Source organism: Rana temporaria, chromosome 4 (assembly GCF_905171775.1).
Source record: "Rana temporaria chromosome 4, aRanTem1.1, whole genome shotgun sequence".
Lineage (NCBI taxonomy): Eukaryota > Metazoa > Chordata > Amphibia > Anura > Ranidae > Rana > Rana temporaria.
The window spans coordinates 453,228,124-453,250,851 of NC_053492.1; positions in this window are offsets into that span (position 1 = coordinate 453,228,124).

Below are 22,728 nucleotides of genomic sequence, written 5' to 3' on the forward strand. Positions count from 1 at the left end.
CCATTAGGGGCGCATGGGCGCTGCCCCCCCCCCCCCCATCCATGCGTCCGGCCCCCTGATCTACATGCAAGGCACCAGCCAAAGGCTCTAATAGGCTTCAAAAAAGGGTGGGCTTGGGGCGCAGAGCACTGCACCCCAAGCCCACCCAGTTGTGTTATAATACCGAATGAATATTCGCTATTGTAACACTAATGCCTCGTACACAGGGCCGGACTTTCCGCAAAAAAAAAAGGCAGACAGGCTTTTTTTCTCGGAAAGTCCGGCCGTGCGTAGCCTCCATCGGACTTTTTTTGACGGAAGTCAAACGGACCTGAGATAGAGAACCTGTTCTCAATTAGGAACGCCCAGTCCCGCAGATTATACCCGGAATCCGCGGTGAACATCTATCTCTAAAACAGTATGTACTGCAAGGCTTTAAAAAAAAACAGCCGATTGTCATTCTAACAACTCGCCTGAATGTAATGTTAAAACATTTTTTTGGAGTGAACCCCCGCTTTAAGTGGTTAACCTCATTTACTAAGCTCTGGAGCAACTGCACTTGCAGAGAGCACTGTCTATTTGCCTTTAGTAAATTAACCCCTAAGTGTCAAGTGTCATTTTGTCACACCACAATAAAGTTTTAAAAAAAACTGTAAACCGTGCATTGCGTTGTGCCAAGGCATCAATACCTCTACACAATGCACACCAACCCACGGCACTTTGGCGTGTGGGTTGGAATAATGTGCCCTCATTCACCACTAATATACAGTAAGTAGTACTGTAGCCGAGGGATCAGCATGTCAGCTCAGAAATTCGTCTCTGGAGGTGTCAGGAAAAGAAGCTCATGCAGTTTCTTTTAATATCTTACATGAATGTGACTAATTTGCTAAACCCTCAATGCAAATTAAACACTCATTCCTTACAGGAAATATTTTCACTTCTGTAATTAACAGCAACTCTTGGCTCTTGTAAGTTAATAAATGTACTTTTACTGCCTTAATTACCAGGATGGCACAGAAAGTAAAAAGTTCCCTGCAAGAAGCCGGCAGTTCTAATGACAGGCGCACACCTACTGCAATAATCACTATATTCTGCAATCAGTTTATACTGCATAGAGACAGGTCCGCAATACGATCACTGAGCAGGTGCAAAAATCTAACCAGATTAAGCAGATTTGCATAAAATATCATAGCAGACTTCAGCCTTGTAAGCTAACAGAAAAGCCAATAACAGACCTAAATTGAAATATTATGAATAATTGTATTGAAGTGGTTTTAAAGGCAGAATTTTTATTTATTTTTATCTTGATGCATTTAATGCATTAAGATAAAAAAAATAACTTCTGTGTGCAGCAACCCCCCTAATACTTACCTGAGCCCCATCTCGTTCCAGAGATGTTGCATGAGAGGCTCGGCTGTCCGGATCTCTCCCTCCTGATTTTTTTTAGACACAGCAGCGGGTGCCACTGGCTGTCAATCAAAGTCAGTGAGCCAATGAGGAGAGAGAGGGGGCGGAGCCAGGCTGCGTCTCCATGTCTGAATGGACACACAGAGCTGCGGCTCAGCTCAGATGCCCCCAATAGTAAGCTGCTTGCTGTGCAGGCACTTGGCAGAAGAGAGCAGGCCCGCCATCAGGGGGGTACATGCATTACACCTGTAAGGGACCCGATGGTCCCCAGGGGCCCGGCTGGCCCCCTGATAAGCATTGACCCCTGACACAACCTCAGGGCTTAACCCATTCTGCCTCTGATTCAAATTGTAAAAGCATGCAGAGAGCTGAGGAACAGACTGCTTCTTTTGGTGTTCCAGTGTCAAAGAGAGAGAGAGGCGGGACCTTTATTGGCTTTTTATAGACAAAATTACATCATTCACATGAACACATTTGATTGGCTTAGTCCATATGTGGTGGTTCCTGTAACGTCTCATTCTTGGCACAAACAGTCCTTGTGGCACACAGGGTCCTTCACTCAAGTTCACAGGGGCTTCACTTAAAGAGCCATATATGCTTCCTTGGTAGAGGAAATGAGGAGGAGGGGTGACAACTGTTTGCTATTATTAGTTCTCTTTGTCTCCACTCCAAGCTGAGATGTACTTGTAACTTTAAAACATTATAATCTGTTTCTTCATTTAAGGATAATAAAACACGTGTAGTATATTTTCACACATACATATGTATACATATCTTATATAGATCAAGAAATAAAAGGAAATTAAACAAATAAACAATATAAGGAAAGAAAAACAACATTTCAGTGGTTCTAATAAAAGAAATAGCATAACACAAAAATATTCATTTTAGTAACTTCCATCACATCCCTTCCTTTTTTTTATATATATATTTTTTTTTCTTGCATTACACCTGTAAGGGGCCCGATGGTCCCCAGGGCCCCTTACAGGCCCGGCTGGCCACCCTCCTGTTTTTTTTTGTTTATTTTTTTGCATTACACCTGTAAGGGGCCCAATGGTCCCCAGGGCCCCTTACAGGCCCGGCCCGCGTCAGGAGAGAAGAGGTTACACTTGTTTTTTTGTCGTCAGCACCCCCCTTAACCCAGTTCTCTGCCTAAAGCTGTGTAAGGGGCCCCAAAATTTGTGATGGGAGGGACCAGGAGCGCCGGCGAGGGACCCAAGAAGAAGAGGATCTGAGCTGCTCTGTGCAAAACCATTCCACAGAGCGGGGAAGTATAACATGTTTGTTATTTTTAAACAAAAAAAAAACAAGACTTTAGTATCACTTATTATTTTACAGATATTTAAAGTGACACTAAACAACACGTTAGCCGGCTATAAAGGGTTCCTGCTGAACCGGCTGGGATTTGAACCATGTATGGGCAGTCTGAATGTACCCAAGTTTATCGATCAACTTGGGTAAAAACCAGCCTGCTGGATTTTACATGCATTTATTGCTAGTGGCTGTCCTCTGTCAACACTGTCTGCGTTAATGGGGGATTCAAGCAAATTTCTTTCCTGCAACCCATGGTCTTTGGCCGGTGTTCTGTCGAGAAGTGCCCCCCCCCCATCGAATAGTGCCCGTGCATGCGTAGGACAGAGCTGGATTAACGTGACCATGGCGCAAGCACACAGGAGGCATTTTTCGACGGGAGACGGAATGTCACGGACACTATAAAAAGCTATAGTTCTCATATTGTGCATCACTGTTGCAGGACGGGGGTTTCAGTCTGTCCAAGGTGGCCTTGGGTCAATATTGCAAAGTGGCTTTAGTGTCTTAATCAGCACCTGTTGCCTGTGTCTAAGGGTGGGTTGCAACACAGACAAAACCCGCCCTTCAACAGCGAGGCATAATGTAATGCCGCGTACACACGATTGGTTCATCTGATGAAAACGGTCTGATGGACCGTTTTCATCAGACGAACCGATTGTGTGTGGGCCCATCAGTTTTTTTCCCATCAGTGAAAAAACTTAGAACCTGTTTTAAAATTATCTGATGGTTAAAAAAAAAGATAGAAAAAAACGATCGTCTGTGGGGAAATCCATCGGTTAAAAATCAACGCATGCTCAGAATCAAGTCGACGCATGCTCGGAAGCATTGATTTTTTCTCAGCATGTCGTTGTGTTTTACGTCACCGCGTTGGACACGATCATTTTTTTAACTGATGGTGTGTAGGCAAGACTGATGAAAGTCAGCTTCATCGGATATCTGATGAAAAAATCCATCAGACCGTTTTCATCGGATGAACCGATCGTGTGTAAAGGGCATTACAGCTACGATGTCCCACCGCTCTGTGAATAGCTTTCAATATAGGGTGACCAGACATCCCCGATTTCCACGGACAGTCCCCGGATTGAGGACACTGTCCCCAGACCAAGTCTGTCCCTGGTTTTGTCCCCGGATTGGATTTGAACAGGGACTGGGGTAATTTTAAAGATTAGTTCAGAATAAAAAAAAAAATCTGAATTACACACTCCCGCTCCTACTAGCTTAGGGGGGTGTTTTTTTTCCCATTATCTGTGCCCCTTTCTGATGATCATGTGCTGATCAGAGAGGAGGGAATATTTCTTCAGTTTCGGGTGCATGCCCATTCAGCTCCTCTCGCATGTTCTTCTGCCTTGGCTCAAGTCCCAATCAGCCGCCTGCCTATCTCCTTGCCTTTCCTGACAGAGTGATCTTCCTCCACTCCCCATCCAGTAGTAGCCGGGGCCCGGAGAGTAAGAGTTAACAGGTTGTGAGGCAGGCGGTGACGGGCAGAGAGTCGCTGATTGTTGCCATTACTAGTAAAAAAAAAATATGTCCCCGGATTTCATTTTAAAAATCTGGTCACCTTATTTCAATAGTGTCCGTGAAATTCTGTCTCCCATCGAAAAATGCCTCCTGTGATGTGCGCTTGTGCCATGGTCACATCACTCCAGATGATTGACAAATCAGCTGGAGTGCAGCTTCATCCTGCACATGCGCGGGCACTTTTTGATGGGGTACCGTTTTGCCTTCTATTTGCACAGAAAAGAATACTCTGGCAGCTGTCACTGATACCTGTTTACAAACAAAGCAATGTGATCACCAATCCCATAGCAGATTAACCACTTCCCGCCCGGTCAATAGCAAATTGACATCCGGGAAGTGGTTCTGTTATCCTGACTGGACGACTATTGACGTCCTGCAGGAAAACAGCCGCCGCGTGTCCTTGGGGGCGTGCATTGCGGCAATCTGTGGTGCGGTGTGTCAGTCTGACACACCGATACACCGATCTCGGTAAAGAGCCTCCAACGGAGGCTCTTTACTGCGTGATCAGCCGTATCCAATCACGGTTGATCAGGTTGTAATCAGGAAGAGCCATTGGTCGTCTCTTCCTCACTCGCGTCTGACAGACGCGAGTAGAGGAGAGCCGATCGGCAGCTCTCCTGACAGGGGCGGTTTGCGCTGATTGTTCATCAACAGCCTCCCCTCGGATGCCCACACTGGACCACCAGGGAAGCCGCCAGGACCACCAGGGAAGACTTCAACATGTGGATGGCCAGGTACATCCCCCATGGCCATCCACATGTTCCAAAACATGCCAAACATATGCCAATCAGTGCCCACAAATGGGCACTGACTGGCACCATAATAGTACATAAAAAAAGTGATGCCCAACAATGCCACACCGAAGTAATCAGTGCCACTCATCAGTGTCCCTCAGTGCCACCCATCAGTGCCCATCTGTGCCTATCCATGCCCATCTGTGCCACCTATCAGTGCCACTTATATGTACCCATCAGTGCCACCCATAAGTATCCATCAGTGCCGTCTATGAGTGCCCATCAGTGCCGCCTATGCATGCCCATCAAGGCTGCATAACAGTGCCACCTATCAGTGCCCATCAGTGCCGCCTATCAGTGCCCATCATAAGTGCTTATTAGTGCCACCTCATCAGTGCCACCTCATCGGTACCCATCTGTGCCGCCTTATCAGTGCCAATCAGTGCAGCCATATCAGTGTCCATCATTGAAGAAGAAAACGTATTTATTTACAAAAAGAATTAACAGAAACAAATAAAAACGCTTTATTTATTTTTTAAATCTGTCTTTTTTTATTTGTTGCGCAAAAAATAAAAATCGCAGAGGTGATCAAATACCACCAAAAGAAAGCTCTATTGTGGGAACAAAATGATAAAAAAATTGTTTGGGTACAGTGTTGCATGACCGCGCAATTGTCATTCAAATTGCGTCAGCGCTGAAAGCTGAAAATTGGCTTGGGCAGGAAGGTGCGTAAGTGCCTGGTATTGAAGTGGTTAATTGATATGGTGATCACATGATCTCAAAATGAAGATTAACCTTCCCTTTTGCATGGGGCATTGTGCAAGGGAACATTATTCCAAAGGTTGTGGATGGAAAGGTGTTAATCTGATTCTTAATTATATATCAGACAGGAGGCTCATATCTTATGCATTATCTTTCCTTTAATAATGCTCACAGCAGAAAGTGTTTCTGAAAACATTCAGTGTAAAAAACTTAAAAACTTAAAACAACTACCACCCCCAGCAGTCCATATAGTCACTAACCACGCCCCAACGGGGGACTCCATAAAGAGGGCTGCTTGTGGTGGATCCTCCTCTTTCTTTCTGCTCACAGGATCAGATAAGTACTCCATTATATTATTGTCATCAGTTCAACTAGATCGTTTTGACTAGGGATATACAGAGATTCCCATCCCTGTTTCATTCCCTTGCTTACCCTTACCATTGTTTCTTTTACTGAGCGATTTATGTTATTTTTATTTAATTTAATGTCATATTTGTGAATTTCCTATCGTTTGCCACCTTTCCCAGTATTCCTGTTTCTGACAGGATTTTTCTTTTCTCTCCGTTCCGATAGCGCTGTTTTCCTGGCGCTCGAGACCCTCTCCCTCATCACCTCACTACAGCCCCTCCGCTGTCTTACCCAGCGTGCACCTGTACCTATCGCCGCCATACTGAGGGAGATCACGTCTCCCTCAGTTACTTCTGCGTAGAGCGCGCGTTCGGGGGGGCGGAGCTTCTTCCCCGTTCGCTCGTCCAATCAGCGCCCAGCGGCCGTAGTCTCGCGAGACTTCGTTCCCGGGCCGCTGGGAGAGTCCAGGTTCCCTTCCCCTCCGTCGCCATTCGGCGCCGACGGAAGGGAAGACTAGTTGGAGCCTGAGACTGATAAGTACTATAGCTAGAAATCGGATTACTTAGGTAATCTAGCTGGAGCACTTTCATCACTTCAGATCATACCTGCCTGTGTTATATACACTACAGGACCAGATACAGGATACGTTACAGCTTCTTTACAGAACCCTGTTTACAGTGCCTGCCTGTACTATTTTAAACTTACAAATCCTTACAGACTATATCATCCATAGTGAACATGTCTGAAACTAATCCCCTATCCCTCAATGGAGATATCTCTCCCTCTGGTGCTTCACACACTCTAAGTGCCGCACAGTTGCAGGACATTATACAAATGTCCATTCAAGCGGCCCTGGCCTCCACTGCCTCACCCGCTTGGGCTTTACAACCCACTGTGGTACATCCACCACCGCCACAGAGCGGCGAACCACCTTTAAAAAAGGGAAAAGTTCTACATAAAAGAAAACACACCCTGGTGGTACTTGACTCCCCGGCAGGGGAAGAAAATAATGTGCAACAGGTAGCCCCTACCACGGTCTACCATCCCCAGCATTTACCTGAATCTGCTCGACCCCTGGACCCCAGGGAGACTCAACAAAAGGGGTATAGAATCCCTAGAAGAGCCAAGCCGGATTCTTACGAGGATTCCTCTGCTGAGGACTCGGCTGACTTTTCTGAGGGATCAGAGCTATCAGATTCTGAATCTATCAATCACGATGCTGGGGCCACGGCGACCGACACAGTCGCCAATCCTGCCACGCAGGACGATGTCCTACTGGACGCTCTAGGGGAACCATTTTTCCACCCGGACGCGATTACTCACCCGCGTTCCGGAGAGTGGACACCCCTGCCACATGTGGCACAATATGTAGAGCTTTGGGCCAGGAAGTCCCTGGACAGAACGGCCCGTAACAAACTGAGAGCCGAATGCCCTAGACCCTCATTGCCCAAAAAAGTGGTGGCTACCCTGGAGGTAGACCCGGTCCTCACAAAGTACCTAATTAAAACAGGTAAATTTCAGAAGAAGGGCATTGAGAGGTCCTTCCGGTCAATACAAGACCGAGTTCTGGATCTTATAGGTCCACTGACCAAAATCCTAAACTTGTCCGAGCAAGCAGCAACTTCGGGACAAGCAGTTGACTTACCACAACTGAGAGGTTGGGCGCAAAGAGCCCTATGCCTAGCGGGCACTGCCAACACGGCATGTTCCGTAGAACGGTGCAGGTCCATTCTCATGCGCCTGGATCCCCAGCTCTCACACCTGGCTGAGACTGAACCCGGCCCATCGGCCGAGGGCATGCTATTTGGGGATACGGTCATTAAGGATATCAACAAGTTTGTTGGCCTATTTTCCAGCCTAGACAAAGCTCAGAATTCTCTGAGACGTACCGGAACCAATAAGGTTTTCAACAGGGCCGGCAGAAGTAGAGGCCGTTCTGCCGGCCGCGCTACCTTTTACAGGCCACAAGGTAGGAACTCTACCCAGTACCAGTACCAGGCTCCAACCTACTCCACCCCGGTGGCTCAACCAGCACCGTTTTTTCCTCCCAGAGGCAGACCCTGGCGCGGACGCGGGGGACGCGGCTACCCTCGATCCAGACCCTATACCGGTGAGTATGCCTTACACCACACTCGATCTAACTCCGGTGGGGGGTCGTCTGAGATATTTTACCCACGCCTGGTCTGCGATTACGGCAGACGCGTGGATTTTAAATTCTGTAGAGGGGTTCGCGATAGACATACTTACCCCTCCTCTACTCAATATCATTCCCCCTCCCATTCGATTTGCAAAACGAAATTGTCTTCTCATAGACAAGGAGGTGAGGGACCTGCTTACCAAACAGGCCATTGTAGAAGTAGACCCTTCTTCCCCAGGTTTCGTGAGCAACCTTTTCCTAGTACACAAAAAAGGGGGGGGCTACCGCCCAGTGATCAATCTCAGGGGCCTGAATCAACACGTCCAGTATCGGCATTTCAAAATGGAAGGAATTCACTTCCTACGGGACCTTCTCCAACCCAGAGACTGGCTCGTGAAAGTAGATCTCAAGGACGCTTACCTGACGGTACCCATACACCCGGACTCTCAGCATCTGCTGCGTTTCCCGTGGAAAGGCAAGATGTGGCAATTTACTTGCCTCCCCTTCGGCCTATCGTCCGCCCCATGGTGTTTCACCAAAATTATGAAACCAGTAGTGGCAGCTCTAAGGAGCAGAGGGGTGCGTCTGATTATTTATCTAGACGACATTCTCATCATGGCATATTCAAAGTCCCAAGCCCTGCTACACATGTCATGGACTATGTCCCTTATACAGAAACTGGGATTCATAATCAACCACGAGAAGTCGGTTTTAACCCCATCCCGACAGATGGAATTCTTAGGTTTTACAGTGGACACCGTCCAATCTACCCTCAGCCTCCCCAAATCCAAGCTTGCACTTATCCGCAAGGAGATTCGTTCTGCACTTTGCAAGAGGTATCTCTCACTACGCACTCTGGCCCGACTGGTGGGCTTACTGGCTGCCTCTATCCAAGCCATATTTACGGCCCCTCTGCATTACAGGGCCCTTCAGAGGCTCAAAATCATGCATCTGAGGCAAGGCCTCGGATACTCAGACGAGATTCCCCTATGTCAGGAGACCACCGAGGAACTGAAATGGTGGCTTCACCATGCCGTCGAGTGGAACGGCAGAACTATATTCAATCCCAGTCCAGACGTTGTCATAGAGTCGGACGCCAGCCGCCTGGGCTGGGGCGCACGGTGCGGCGTAGCCTCCACAGGGGGGACTTGGTCCCAAGCAGAATCATCCCTGCATATCAATGCACTGGAACTACTGGCAGCCCTGTTCGCTGTCAGGAGCTTCATGCCTCATTCTCCAGCATGCTGTATTCTTTTTCGCATGGACAATGTGGCGGCGGTGCAGTATGTAAACCGCCTGGGGGGCACCAGATCCAAAACTTTGGCTTATATCGCCAAAGATTTCTGGCACTTTTGTCTGGCCCACAACATCACTCCTATAGCAGAGTACATCCCGGGAATCCTCAACTCCGTGGCCGACTGGAACTCTCGATATCTTCGAGATTCCAGCGATTGGAGACTAGATCGATCAATTTTTCTCCTTTTGCAGAGGCTTTGGGGTCCGCTATCCTTCGATCTATTCGCCTCTCGGCTCAATCGCCAGCTACCCCGCTTCTTCAGCTGGAGGCCAGATCCGGAGGCTTATGCAGTAGACGCTCTCCGCCAACCTTGGCCGGAAGGGACACACTACGCTTTTCCCCCCTTTCAGATACTCTCCAGACTTCTCCTTCGGATAACCAACCTGGGAGCAACGGTGGTACTGATCACACCATGGTGGCCGAACCAACCTTGGTTCCCTCTGTTACTAGCAATGTCTGTGGATTCTCCCAGACGTCTCCCACAATCCTCTCATCTCCTCACCAACCCGAACGGGGAACCCCATCCCCTGGTTCTAGAGGGCAATCTCCCACTTCTCGCGTGGTTAGTATCGGGATCCCTACCCCTGATAGAATACTTTCAGAGTCAGCTCGGAACCTCCTCGCCCTGGCCTGGGCCCCCGGGACTAGATCGACATATCGATCAGCCTGGAGACGATGGGTTCGTTGGTGTGATCAACGGCAAGTTGATCCCGTGCAAGCCCCTGTGCCTCTAGTGGTCAACTATCTGGCTGATTCCTTCGATTCCGGTAGCTCGTATAGCTCCATTAATATCTACCGATCAGCTATTTCAGCATATCACCAACCTGTTGATTCTTTACCCATTGGCAGACACCCACTAGTATGCCGTCTTCTGAGAGGTGCAAAATTCCAACGTCCCCCCAGGCCTAGATACCAAGCGACCTGGGATGTTTCCAAGGTGCTGGATATGTTCGCCAGTTGGGGGGACAACACAGACCTTTCGCTTAAACTTTTATCCATAAAACTGACGGTCCTTCTCTGTCTCCTTTCCGTCAAGAGAGTGTCAGATGTTAGAGCCCTGGACATTTCCAGGCGACAGTTTTCCCCACAGGGAGTTGAATTTTCCATTGTACGCAGGACTAAAACCGGCATTACCTCGGTTTTTTACCCCTCCTTTCCGGATCATCCGCTTCTCTGCGTCGTTCGCTGTCTTCAGACGTACGAAGCCCAGACCTCTGCTCTGCGTTCCGCGGGCTCTTCCCAGCTCCTTCTGTCTTATGTAAAACCCCATTTTCCAGTCTCCCCCGCCTCTTTGGCGCGTTGGGTTAGGACCGCCATGGACATGGCGGGGATCGACGTCACACTTTTTGGGGCCCACTCCACCAGGGGTGCCATGGCCACAAAGGTGCTCGTCTCAGGAGGCTCTCTTTACGATTTATTGAGAGCAGCAGACTGGTCCTCGGAGACCACGTTCCGCCAGTTCTACTTCAGACCTCCAGACCACATCTCTAGATCAGTTCTCTCTTAAGGGATATCTTATATTGTGTTAATTTTGTGATTGCTACATTAGCTTTGAACTTGCATAAGATATGAGCCTCCTGTCTGATATATAATTTGAGATTTTCCTAGCTTGTGACGGAAAATATTGATTATATGAAGACAGGAGGCGAGTATCTTCCCTCCCTGCCCTCCCTATTACGGTTGTTCTCTCTCCTTCACAGGTTATTGACCGTCAAACGGCGTTTGGCAGATGGATTATCCAGTTTAAAGGATGACGGAATCCCGTCCGATGGCTGAAACACAACCTGGTTTAGTTTCCCCGTTGGGATCGTTCGTTCCCGGACCCCTGTTGGGTCATGGTGAAAAGTTGCCTCTTCTCCACAGAAGACGCCCGACGTCGACCGGCCGGTCTAGACTTCAAGGCTACACTTTTGTTTCTCCTTCGGTGCCGTTTCTACTCTAGTAAGCGTCGCATCAAGAAAGAGGAGGATCCACCACAAGCAGCCCTCTTTATGGAGTCCCCCGTTGGGGCGTGGTTAGTGACTATATGGACTGCTGGGGGTGGTAGTTGTTTTAAGTTTTTAAGTTTTTTACACTGAATGTTTTCAGAAACACTTTCTGCTGTGAGCATTATTAAAGGAAAGATAATGCATAAGATACTCGCCTCCTGTCTTCATATAATCAATATTTTCCATCACAAGCTAGGAAAATCTCAAATTTTCTTCAGTAAAACTCATCATATATTGCATTTTGGAAGGTCTGCAGTCTTGTCTCATTTCTGTACTATGCAATCTCCTCTATGACTCCCAATATGTGGGAGTGAGTTGGCTTGCGGAAAGGCCAGGGATCAAAATAGTATAACACACCAAACTGCACTTTTCAACAGTCTGATTCAGTGCCATGGAGAAGGTGGAGAAAATGGTAAAAATAGGGATTTGCAATACAGTGATGAATGTCAGGATTTTTGATAGAGTGCCTATCATTCAATGGTTAAAATATATTGATAGTGTTTATAGCAGTAGAGCCCGTCCATGCAGGCCATAGAAGTGCCCCCCCCCACTCCATTCTCCCAGCCCCTAATCTACATGCAGGGCGCCGGACGCATACATTTCAATTGTTTTTTTTTTGGGGGGGGGCACATGATTAGAGCCTGAGGCTCTAATTGGCTTCAACAAAGTGTGGGCTCAGGGCGCAGAGCACTGCGCTCTGAGCCCACCCAGTTGTGTGACAATAGCGAGTTAAAATTCACTATTGTCTTCCTGATTCTCCTCCCGGCCAATCGGAAAGTGGATCCTGGGACCATATTGGCCAGGAAGTCTCAGGACCCACTTCCTGTTTGGCCTAAGATAAGGCTGCCTTCCCATTTGTCACCCATGGGGGGGGGGACATTGGTGGTGGTGTGAGTGAGGGAATGTGATGGCAGGTGGCGGAGGTGCGAGTAAGGGGGGAAGGTTTGTTTGCCACCCTCCCCCAAATAATTGAGCACCAGCCTGCCACTGGTTTATATTTCATGGCTGATTAAGCACTGACCGCAGTGTGAAACGCGTAGGCTGCTATCTCCACTGTTTTGCTGTACTTTGTAATGCATTTGTAATTTTTTTTTTAAATAAAGACAACCCAAGGTTTTTTTTGGAAGTGCGGCTGTCCATTCTTCTAAGCCTTCATACTTTTTCACAGCACTGTATATAGCCTAGACCAGGGGTCTCCAAACGTTTTAAACAAAGGGCCGGTTAATTGTCCTTCAGATTAAAGGAATGCCAGATTATGGCCAGCGGAGTGAAAATTTTCCTGGAATTAGTGGAAGCAAACATCGCTAGATTTGGTATTGGGGGGGTAGTGCCCTATCATTGGTATCATAGGGAGGAATAGTGCCCCAATATTGGTGTCAATGGGAGAAGTGGTGCCCCATTTTTTGGTGTCAGATGGCAGAATCTTGTATCAGTGGGAGGAATAATGTTACAAGGGTGGGATAAAGGCAAGAAAAGGGCCACATCCGGCCCCCGGGCCGCATTTTGGAGACAACTGGCCTAGACCTCCCTGAGCTGCATAATGAGATTGAATGGTTTTCATCATTACCACTTACACAGAAGAGGATCACGGCTCTGTCATATTCTCAGGTGTCTGGCACTTATACCTCGAAAAGAAAACTATTGCATCTTTAGTAAATTAATTTGCTAATCTATTCATTTTCAGAGATAAGGTCAGAGCAATTATTTCATCTTCCTGCTGGGAGAATGTCCAGCTGTTTGCTCGTCTGATGGCTAATAGAGCATTTCATGATAATTGCTTCGAGATTGCAACAAAAGTAAATATTTTACCGTTTCAAATCCTCATGGAAATTGTTCCAATTCTGCCTGCAGACATCAAACCTCACAATAATAATAATAGCGCACAATAGCTTATTAGAGGCTTTAAACTGGGAAAAAAATAGACGTTCCTAAGAAATTACTTTTATTAACCACTTCAGCCCCAGACCATTTTGCTGGTCAATGACTGGGCCACTTCTTGCGATTCGGCACTGCGTCGCTTTAACTGACAATTGCGCGGTCGTGCGACGTGGCTACCAAACAAAATTGGCGTCCTTTTTTCCCCAAAAATAGAGCTTTCTTTTGGTGGTATTTGATCACCTCTGCGATTTTTATTTTATGCGCTATAAACAAAAATAGAGCGACAATTTTGAAAAAAAATGAATATTTTTTACTTTTTGCTATAATAAATATCCCCCAAAAATATATAAAAAAAACTATTTTTTTCCTCAGTTTAGGCCGATACGTATTCTTCTTCATTTTTTACGTTAAAAAAATCGCAATAAGCGTTTATTGATTGGTTTGCACAAAAGTTAAAGCGTCTACAAAATAGGGGATCATTTTATGGCATTTTTATTATTATTATTTTTTTTACTAGTAATGGCAGCGATCAGCGATTTTTATCGGTACTGCGACATTATGGCGGGCACTTCGGACACTTTTGACACATTTTTGGGACCATTGGCGTTTTTATAGCGATCAGTGCTATAAAAATGCATTGATTACTATAAAAATGCCACTGGCAGGGAAGGGGTTAACACTAGGGGGCGGGGAAGGGGTTAAGTATGTTTCCTGGGTGTGTTCTAACTGTAGGGGGGTGGCCTCACTAGGGGAAATGACTGATCGCTGTACACACACAGCTCCATTTTTGGGACCATTGGCATTTTTATAGCGATCAGCGCTATAAAAATGCATTGGTTACTGTAAAAATTTCACGGGCAGGGAAAGGGTTAACACTAGGGGGCGAGAAAGGGGTTAATTATGTTCCCTAGGTGTGTTCTAACTGAAGGGGGGGTGGGACTGACTTGGGGAAATTACAGATCGCTGTTCATACATTGTATGAACAGACGAACAGTCATTTCTCCCCCTGTTTACACACACAGCTCTTGGTTCACCCTCTGTAACGAGCGATCGCGGGTGCCCGGCGGTGATCGCGGCACCAGGGGCAAGCAAGGGGGCGGCGCGCGCGCACCTAGTGGCTGAAATGCGAAATCACGTAATATTACGTGATTTTGTTCAGCCGAGCCGACCTGCCGCCGAAAAACAGTTTTTTGACGGCTGGTCGTCAAGCGGTTAAAGCAAGTAAAACTTACAATTTTCGCCATAACGCGCACACATTGATAGATGCGTTTTCAGGGATTGATGCACATTCAGTTCATTGGGTTAACCCTTTCATGCCTAAACCTATTTCTGACATTTGGTGTTTACAAGTTAAAATCAGAATTTTTTGCTAGAAAATTACTTAGAACCCCCAAACATCATATATATATTTTTTAGAAGAGAATCTAGAGAATAAAATGGCAATTGTTGCAATATTTTATGTCACACAGTATTTGTGCAGCAGGGTTTTAAACGCAACTTTTTGGAAAAAAAGACCCTTTCATGAATTAAAAAAAAAAAAAAAAGTTAGCCCAATTTTTTTTATATAATGTGAAAGATGATGTTACTCCAAGTAAATAGATACCAAACATGTCACGCTTTATAATTGCACGCACTTGTGGAATGGCGACAAACTAAGGTACCTAATTTTTTTTTTACAGTTACCAGGTTAGAGTTACAGAGGAGGTCTAGATAGGTGCTAGAATTATTGCTCTCGCTCTGACGATCATGGCGATACCTCACACGTATGCGGGTACGACTTCTGTATGCGTTTTCTTTGCTGCGCGAGCTTGCGGGGACAAAGGGCACTTTACATTTTTATTTATTTTTCTTATTTATTTTATTTATTTTTATATTATTAAATTGTGGGTTTTTTTTATCACTTTTATTGCTGTCACAAGGAATGTAAACATCCCTTGTGACAGTAATAGGTAGTGACAGGTACTCTTTATGGAGGGATTGGCGGAAGACCCCTTTGCACTTCAAAGTATTCAGATCGCCGAAAACTGCGATTCTGAATACTGTATATTTTTTTTAAATCCGGAGCCATTCGCCATCGGACAAAACTCCAAAATACAAATACGAATGCTCAGAAGCAATGCTTGCCATAACAAAACATTAGCAGAAGTTGCCCAAAGGGTGGCGCTAAAGAGCTTAAAAAACACGTTGTTTTGTGTTTGTTGCCTGACAATTCTTTGCCGTTTGTATGCAAGACAAGTTCCTGACCAACGCCCTTCGGACAAAAGTCATACGCTTTCTTTTTACAAAAAAATTTTTTTACCCTTTAACCCCCCCTGGCGGTATGATTATTTCAGATTTTAGGTGCTGAAAGCGGTACCATTATTTTGCAAGGAAATTTGGCGTTTTATATTGTAGGCCTGTAATTCTTAGGAATAACTCACTTAAATCTGACCAAACAAGAGTCTAGTAGGCATCCCGGGTATGAAAAAGTTTGAAAAACAAAATTATAAATTATAATATAATAAATAATTATAAATAATTATAACAAATAATAATATAATTATAATAAAAATTATTCAATAATGTAATCAAATCAAAATCACTGAAATTTGCTCAGTTGCAGAATTGTCGCTGTCATTACTTTTTTTTTTTTATGACGAATTTCCCCACAAATCGATATCGCACAATTCTGCAAATGATTATAATTTATTATCGCTGTTTTCTAGCTGCAGATAACTGGGCACTGGGCAGACCACTAGGGACAAGGAGGGTGTGTATTTTTTACATACAGTACTGTAATCTATAAGATTACAGTATACTGTATGTAAGGTGTTTGTTTACTTTTTTGAATTTGGCGCCGTTCTCCGCCCCCGTGCGTCGTAACGTCGCAGGGAACGGAGATCGGCGGCACACATGGACACTGTGTGAATCGAGCGAGGACCCGCTTGCTCACACAGCGCGGCGGCGTCGCAGGATCCAGGGACAAGGTATGTAACTTTGTCTCTTGCTGCTGCGAGGCGAGCCCGAGTCTGGCTCGGGGATACCGCTCTTGGTATAAAAATCTTACCCCGAGCCAGACTCGGGAATACTGCTAGGAGGGTTAAGACTAATGGGCAGAAGTGCCAGTTGACGCCGAGCGGGGGGTCATCTTTCCCTCTCTCCGCTCCGTATCTCAGATGGGAGAGGACCTGTAATCAGTGGAGATGACCGGAGCGTGGCTGGAGGGGAGTGGGTCCCCTGTCCTTGATAAAAGGGATCTTGCGGGGAATCCGCCACAGAGACCACTTTCATCAGAAAGGAGGACCATCAACCGTTTAAAAATATACCGGGGTTATGGCAGCTATCTGCTGCCATAACCCCAGTATTCTACGTCAAAGTAACGACGTACAATGACGGGGGGCGGTCCGCAAGTAGTTAATTGAACAAGCTGAAGATTTGGCACGCTCCAGTTTTAGTAAATCTCCCCCAAATCTCCCCCATAGTCTGAGGCCCCGTACACACGACAGAGGAACTCGACGTGCTTGGCACGTCGAGTTCCTCGTCGAGTTTTGGGATGAAGCCGCCGAGGAGCTCGGCGGGCCGGCTTCTCCCATAGAAGAACGAGGACAACGAGAAAATAGAGAACATGTTCTCTATTTTCTCGTCGAGTTCCTCGGCGGCTCCATCGAGCCAAAACTGTACAGACGACAGAGTTTCTCGGCAGAATCCGGGTTTTGACCGAGTTTCTCGGTGAATTCTGCCGAGAAACTCTGTCGTGTGTACGAGGCCTGAAGCCTCGTACACACGCTTGGTTTACTCGGCAAGAACCAGCAAGAAAACTGCTGGCAGAGCTTTCTTGCAGAGTTTACCGAGCGTGTGTACGAGGCTTTCAGGTCAAAAAAACTGCCTAAAATCTGACGAGAAAAATAGAGAACCTGCTCTCTATTTTCCTTGTCGTATACCTGAGAGTGTGTATACTTACCTGTCGCAGTGGAAACCCGCGCATGCTCGAAATGACTTTGACGCATGCGCGATAGCTTCCTAGGTATAGGTAGGGTGCAGCAATAATGTCACCACGTTCTTGCCTTTCAAAAGAACTGTGGTTCTTTTGAAAGGAGTGTACACTCGAGTGGCAAGAGATTCTTGCCAGCAAAGGGCTGGATTCACGTAGATCCGCGCATTTTTATGGTGGCGTAGCGTATCATATTTACGCTACGCCGCCGTAAGTCAAAGAGGCAAGTGCTGTATTCACAAAGCACTTGCCTCCTAAGTTACGACGGTGTAGCGTAAATGGGGCCGGCGTAAGCATGCCTAATTCAAATGAGGGGGCGTGTTTTCATGTGACCCGACGTGATTGACGTTTTTTACGAACGGCGCATGCGCCGTCCGTGTACATATCCCAGTGTGCATTGCTCCAAAGTACGCCGCAAGGACATATTGGTTTCGACGTGAACGTAAATTACGTCCAGCCCCATTCACGGACGACTTACGCAAACAACTTAAAATTTTCCAATTTCGACGCGGGAACGACAGCCATACTTAACATTGGCTATGCCACCTAGGGGGAAGCTTTATCTTTACGCAGCGTATCTCTTACGGAAACTGTGTATCTTTACTGCGACGGCCAAGCGTACATTCGTGAATCGGCATATCTAGTAATTTACATATTCTACGCCAAAATCAACGGAAGCGCCACCTAGCGGCCAGCGAAAAAATTGCACCCTAAGATACGATGGTGCAGGCCGTCGTATCTTAGCTAGGTTTAACTGTATCTTAGTTTGAGTATACACTTAAAGATACGACGGCTTAGATTCCGAGTTACGTCGGCGTATCTACTGATACACCAGCGTAACTCTTTGTGAATCCGGACCAAAGTTTTTTTTCTTGACGAGGTTCTGGCCCGTGTGTACAGGGCTTGACATACAGGCTGAAAAAAACCCCAAAAAAACATCAAATACCTGTAAACGCTGCGTTTCTTTAAACCCAGTGTGCATGAGCCCTAAATTCAGACAATTATAGGCTTGTATAAGGTTAACCTTATGCTGACACGTAAATCTTTTGCTACAGTTGAATCACAGCAGATAAACCCTGAATCTGTGCTGCTGTTGAAAAATGATGACCGAGCGTTTGGAATGATAAATTGCATTAATTTGCTGTGTTTTAACAGGATTTTGTTATGCCCATCAGCACAATTTATCGAATCAATACCATACTGTAGGTTATCCTCTGAAAAATAACCTCGGCCATCCATACTATCGATTGAATAAGCAAGGCTTTGCAGGTTTGGATTGGCGCGCTTTGAGCGCTGTCCGCTGACTAAGACATATTTTTCTTGTACAGTGAATAGACAGGCAGATATCAGTACTCTCCTGCTCCGTACAGATTATTACTGCAAGACCCTTAACCGGGCAGATCTTCTGCATAGCTCCCAACTGTCCCTGATTTTGAGGGACTGTCCCTGATTTGGAGCAATGTCCCTCTGTCCCTCTTTTCTCCTCATCTGTCCCTCATTTTGGTCTGATCTATAACTATTGTATATAAAATGCATTTTTTATCTTTCAAAAAGTGATTCCCTGCGCTAAACCTTTCATCGGATTCCTAAATTGCTGCATTTGTAAATTCCAAAAGCCAATATAAAGGAATAGTAGTGGTAAAAAAGCACTTGTGGGTTTAACCAATCTTGTTTTTTTTGTACAATTCTCCTTTAAGGGGTCCTATGCCTGCATACTTTTGCTGATAGGTGTCCCTCATTCCTTTCTCAAAAAGTTGGGAGGTGTGCTACTGGTGTGTGCGGCTAACATGAAAACTCAATATGAATAAATTATGGTACTCATTAACCACTTTCCGACCACTTCACGCACTTATACATCGGCAGAATGGCTTGGCTGGGCAAAGCAACGTACTTGTACATTGCTTTGAAAAGCCCGCCTTGCAGGCACGCGCCGGCCGCAGTCCGGCGCGTAAATGTCCGCCGGAGTCCCGCTATCGTGTCACGGAAAAGTATCGTGAAAAGTGGGAATGCCTATGTATACAAGGCATTTCCCTGTCTTGTTACAGGACACTGATCTACTGCTCCCTGTCGTCGGGAGCAGTGATCAGTGTCATGTCACTAGTAGCCCATCCCCCCACAGTTAGAATCACTCCCTAAGGACATACTTAACCCCTTCCTCGCCCCCTAGTGGTTAACCCCATCCCTGTCAGCAGTGTTAATTTTGGCAGCAAATTTCAATTTAGTTTTAGTCCCGGCGGTATAAAGTCCGACGGGAAAAGCGAGGACCTGCTCAGTAACTTTCCCCGTGTACACACAAGAGGTTTTCCCGGGTTTAAAACCGCGGGAATCCCGGCAGGAAAATAGAGGGCAGGTTCTCTAATTTCCCGCCGGGTTTCCCGGCAGTTTTCCTGTCGGGAAAACTGCGAGGAAACATACACACGGACGGTTTTCCCGGCCAAAAGCTCTCTTGGCAGTTTTCCTGGCAGGAAAACCGGTCGTGTGTACGAGGCTTTAGTCTTAGGACTAAAATTACATTTTAGTTTTAGTCCCATTTTAGTTTCAGTATTTAGTCGACTAAATCTACAGGACATTTTAGTCAACTAAAATCATTTTATAGACTAAAACTAATTTTAACTGCTTGCTGACCAGCCGCCGCAGTTATACGGTGGCAGGCCGGCTCTGCTGGGCGAGAGCACGTAGATCTACGTCATCTCTCCCAGCAGCCAATAGGGACACGCACGTGCCCGGCGGTCACCGCCGGGCACCTGCGATCGCTCGTTACAGAGCGAGAACCGGGAGCTGTGTGTGTACAGCTCCCAGTCCTGTCAGGGGGAGAAATGTCTGACCATCTGTTCATACAATGTATGAACAGCGATCAGTCATTTCCCCTAGTGAGGCCACCCCCCCTACAGTTAGAACACACCCAGGGAACATACTCAACCCCTTCCCCGCCCCCTAGTGTTAACCCCTTCACTGCCAGTGTCATTTTTATAGTAATCAATGCATTTTTATAGCACTGATCGCTATAAAAATGCCAATGGTCCCAAAAATGTTTTCAAAAGTGTCGGAAGTGTCCGCCATAATGTCGCAGTACCGAAAAAAAATCGCCGATCGCCGGCATTACTAGTAAAAAAAAAAATATTAATAAAAATGCCATAAAACTATCCCCTATTTTGTAAACGCTATAACTTTTGCGCAAACCAATCAATAAACGCTTATTGCGATTATTTTGCGATTCGCAGTGCCGAAGGTCAGGAAGGGGGTAAATTCTCCCGGGGCTAAAGTGGTTAACAAGCACGTGCATCCAAACATGGGTGCCTTTGGATTTATTAACCACCTAAGGATCCCTTCACGTCGATATACGTTGGCAGAATGGCACGGCTGGGCACAATCACGTACCTGTACGTGTCTCTTTAAGCCCAGCCATGGGGTCGTGAGTGCGCCGCCGGTGGCGCGCTCGTGACCCGGTCCTAAGCTCCGTGACGGCGCCCGCGGGACCCGATCGCCGCCGGTGTCCCGCGATCGGTCACAGGAGCTGAAGAATGGGGAGAGGTGTGTGTGTAAACACACCTTCCCTGTTCTTCACTGTGGCAGTGACATTGATCGTCTGTTCCCTGATATAGGGAAAGACAATCAATGATGTCACACGTCCAGCCCCGCCCCCCTACAGTTAGAAATACATATAAGGTCACACTTAACCCCTACAGTGCCCCCTAGTGGTTAACTTCTAAACTGCAATTGTCATTTTCACAGTAACCAGTGCATTTTTATAGCACTTTTTGCTGTGAAAATGACAATGGTCCCAGAAATGTGTCAAAATTGTCCAATGTGTCCGCCATAATGTTGCAGTCATGAAAAAAAAATGCTGATCGCCGCCATTAGTAGTAAAAAAAAAAATATTAATAAAAATGCAATAAAACTATCCCCTATTTTGTAAACGCTATACATTTTGCGCAAACCAATCGATAAATGCTTATTGCGATTTTTTTTTTACCAAAAATATGTAAACGAATAAGTATCGGCCTAAACTGAGGGAAAAAACATTTTTTATATATATTTTTGGGGGATATTTATTATAGCAAAAAGTAAAAAATATTGAATTTTTTTCAAAATTGTCGCTCTATTTTTGTTTATAGCGCAAAAACTAAAAACCGCAGAGGTGATCAAATACCACCAAAAGAAAGCTCTATTTGTGGGAAAAAAAGGACGCCAATTTTGTTTGGGAGCCACGTCGCACGACCGCGCAATTGTCAGTTAAAGCGACGCAGTGCCGATTCGCAAAAAGGGGCAAGGTCCTTAACCTGCATAATGGTCCGGGTCTTAAGTGGTTAAACAATAGTGCCAGATCTATTCTTCCAAGTCTCTGTCCGCATCCACAATATTGTTTTGCACTGTCTCTGGGGCCCAGATAACAAAGCCATGATCATGGCAGGCTTTTAATTATCAATATCACCTATTGAAATAAATGTCTGTTTTGCAGACGTAGAATAAATGTCGGTTTAACATTCCAGTCACTGCTTTGTAAACGAACGATAAACCCGAAATGTCAGCATTGAGATGTAATAAGTGAGATGACATTTGCAGAGCATAGATGATATTGAGATTTTTATTAGAAAGGGCTATGGAGCGATCGATACACATGACACGATTAGGCCGGGAGAACGTAGAAATACACAGGTTTAGCCCCTGAAATATGTACTGTCTGTTGTTTACTAGGGACGAGCTGAACTGCCCTGGGTTTGGTACAAATGCTGTTCAGTAAACTTCAAAAAAGTTCAAGTGCCGAAACCTGAATCTCCATGAAATCAATGGGAGCTGAATCTGTCGATTTCAACATTTCAATGGCCTGGGCTAATAGCTATGGAGGTGTCTAAAGTAGTGTATGGGTGGGCACTGCCCATGTGGAATATGTACCAATGCAAAAAAAATAAAAAAGTTCAATTCAATTCAGCTAGAAGCTGTGATTTTTTAAATGCTAAATGCTGACATTTACAAAGGAAAAAAGTATGAAGAGACTGTGACGTCATAAGGGGCGGGTCACCGGGTGACATCACCCGGTGACTACGCCCCCATGCCTATATAAGTCGTTGCGCACTGCGCACACTGCATTACAGCGGGAGAGACCGGGCCAATGCTAGTAAAAGACCTGGAAGAAGATAGCGAAGGAGCCCAGAAGAAGGCAGAAGGCGGAGAAGAACCGCAGAGCGTGAGAAGAATCGGAGAGTGGAAGAAGAGGCCAAAGAGAGCGGAGAAGTCGAAAGAGACCCTCGAAGTCAGAAGAAGACCTCCCGGAGCTGCCAAATAAATTACTTTAAAAAACCTGTCTAGTGTGGTTTTTTTTTCTTGACACTTTTTCCCTCCAGGTGAATGATTAGGGGTACAATGTACCCCATACTCATTCACATAGAGTGGGGGCCGGG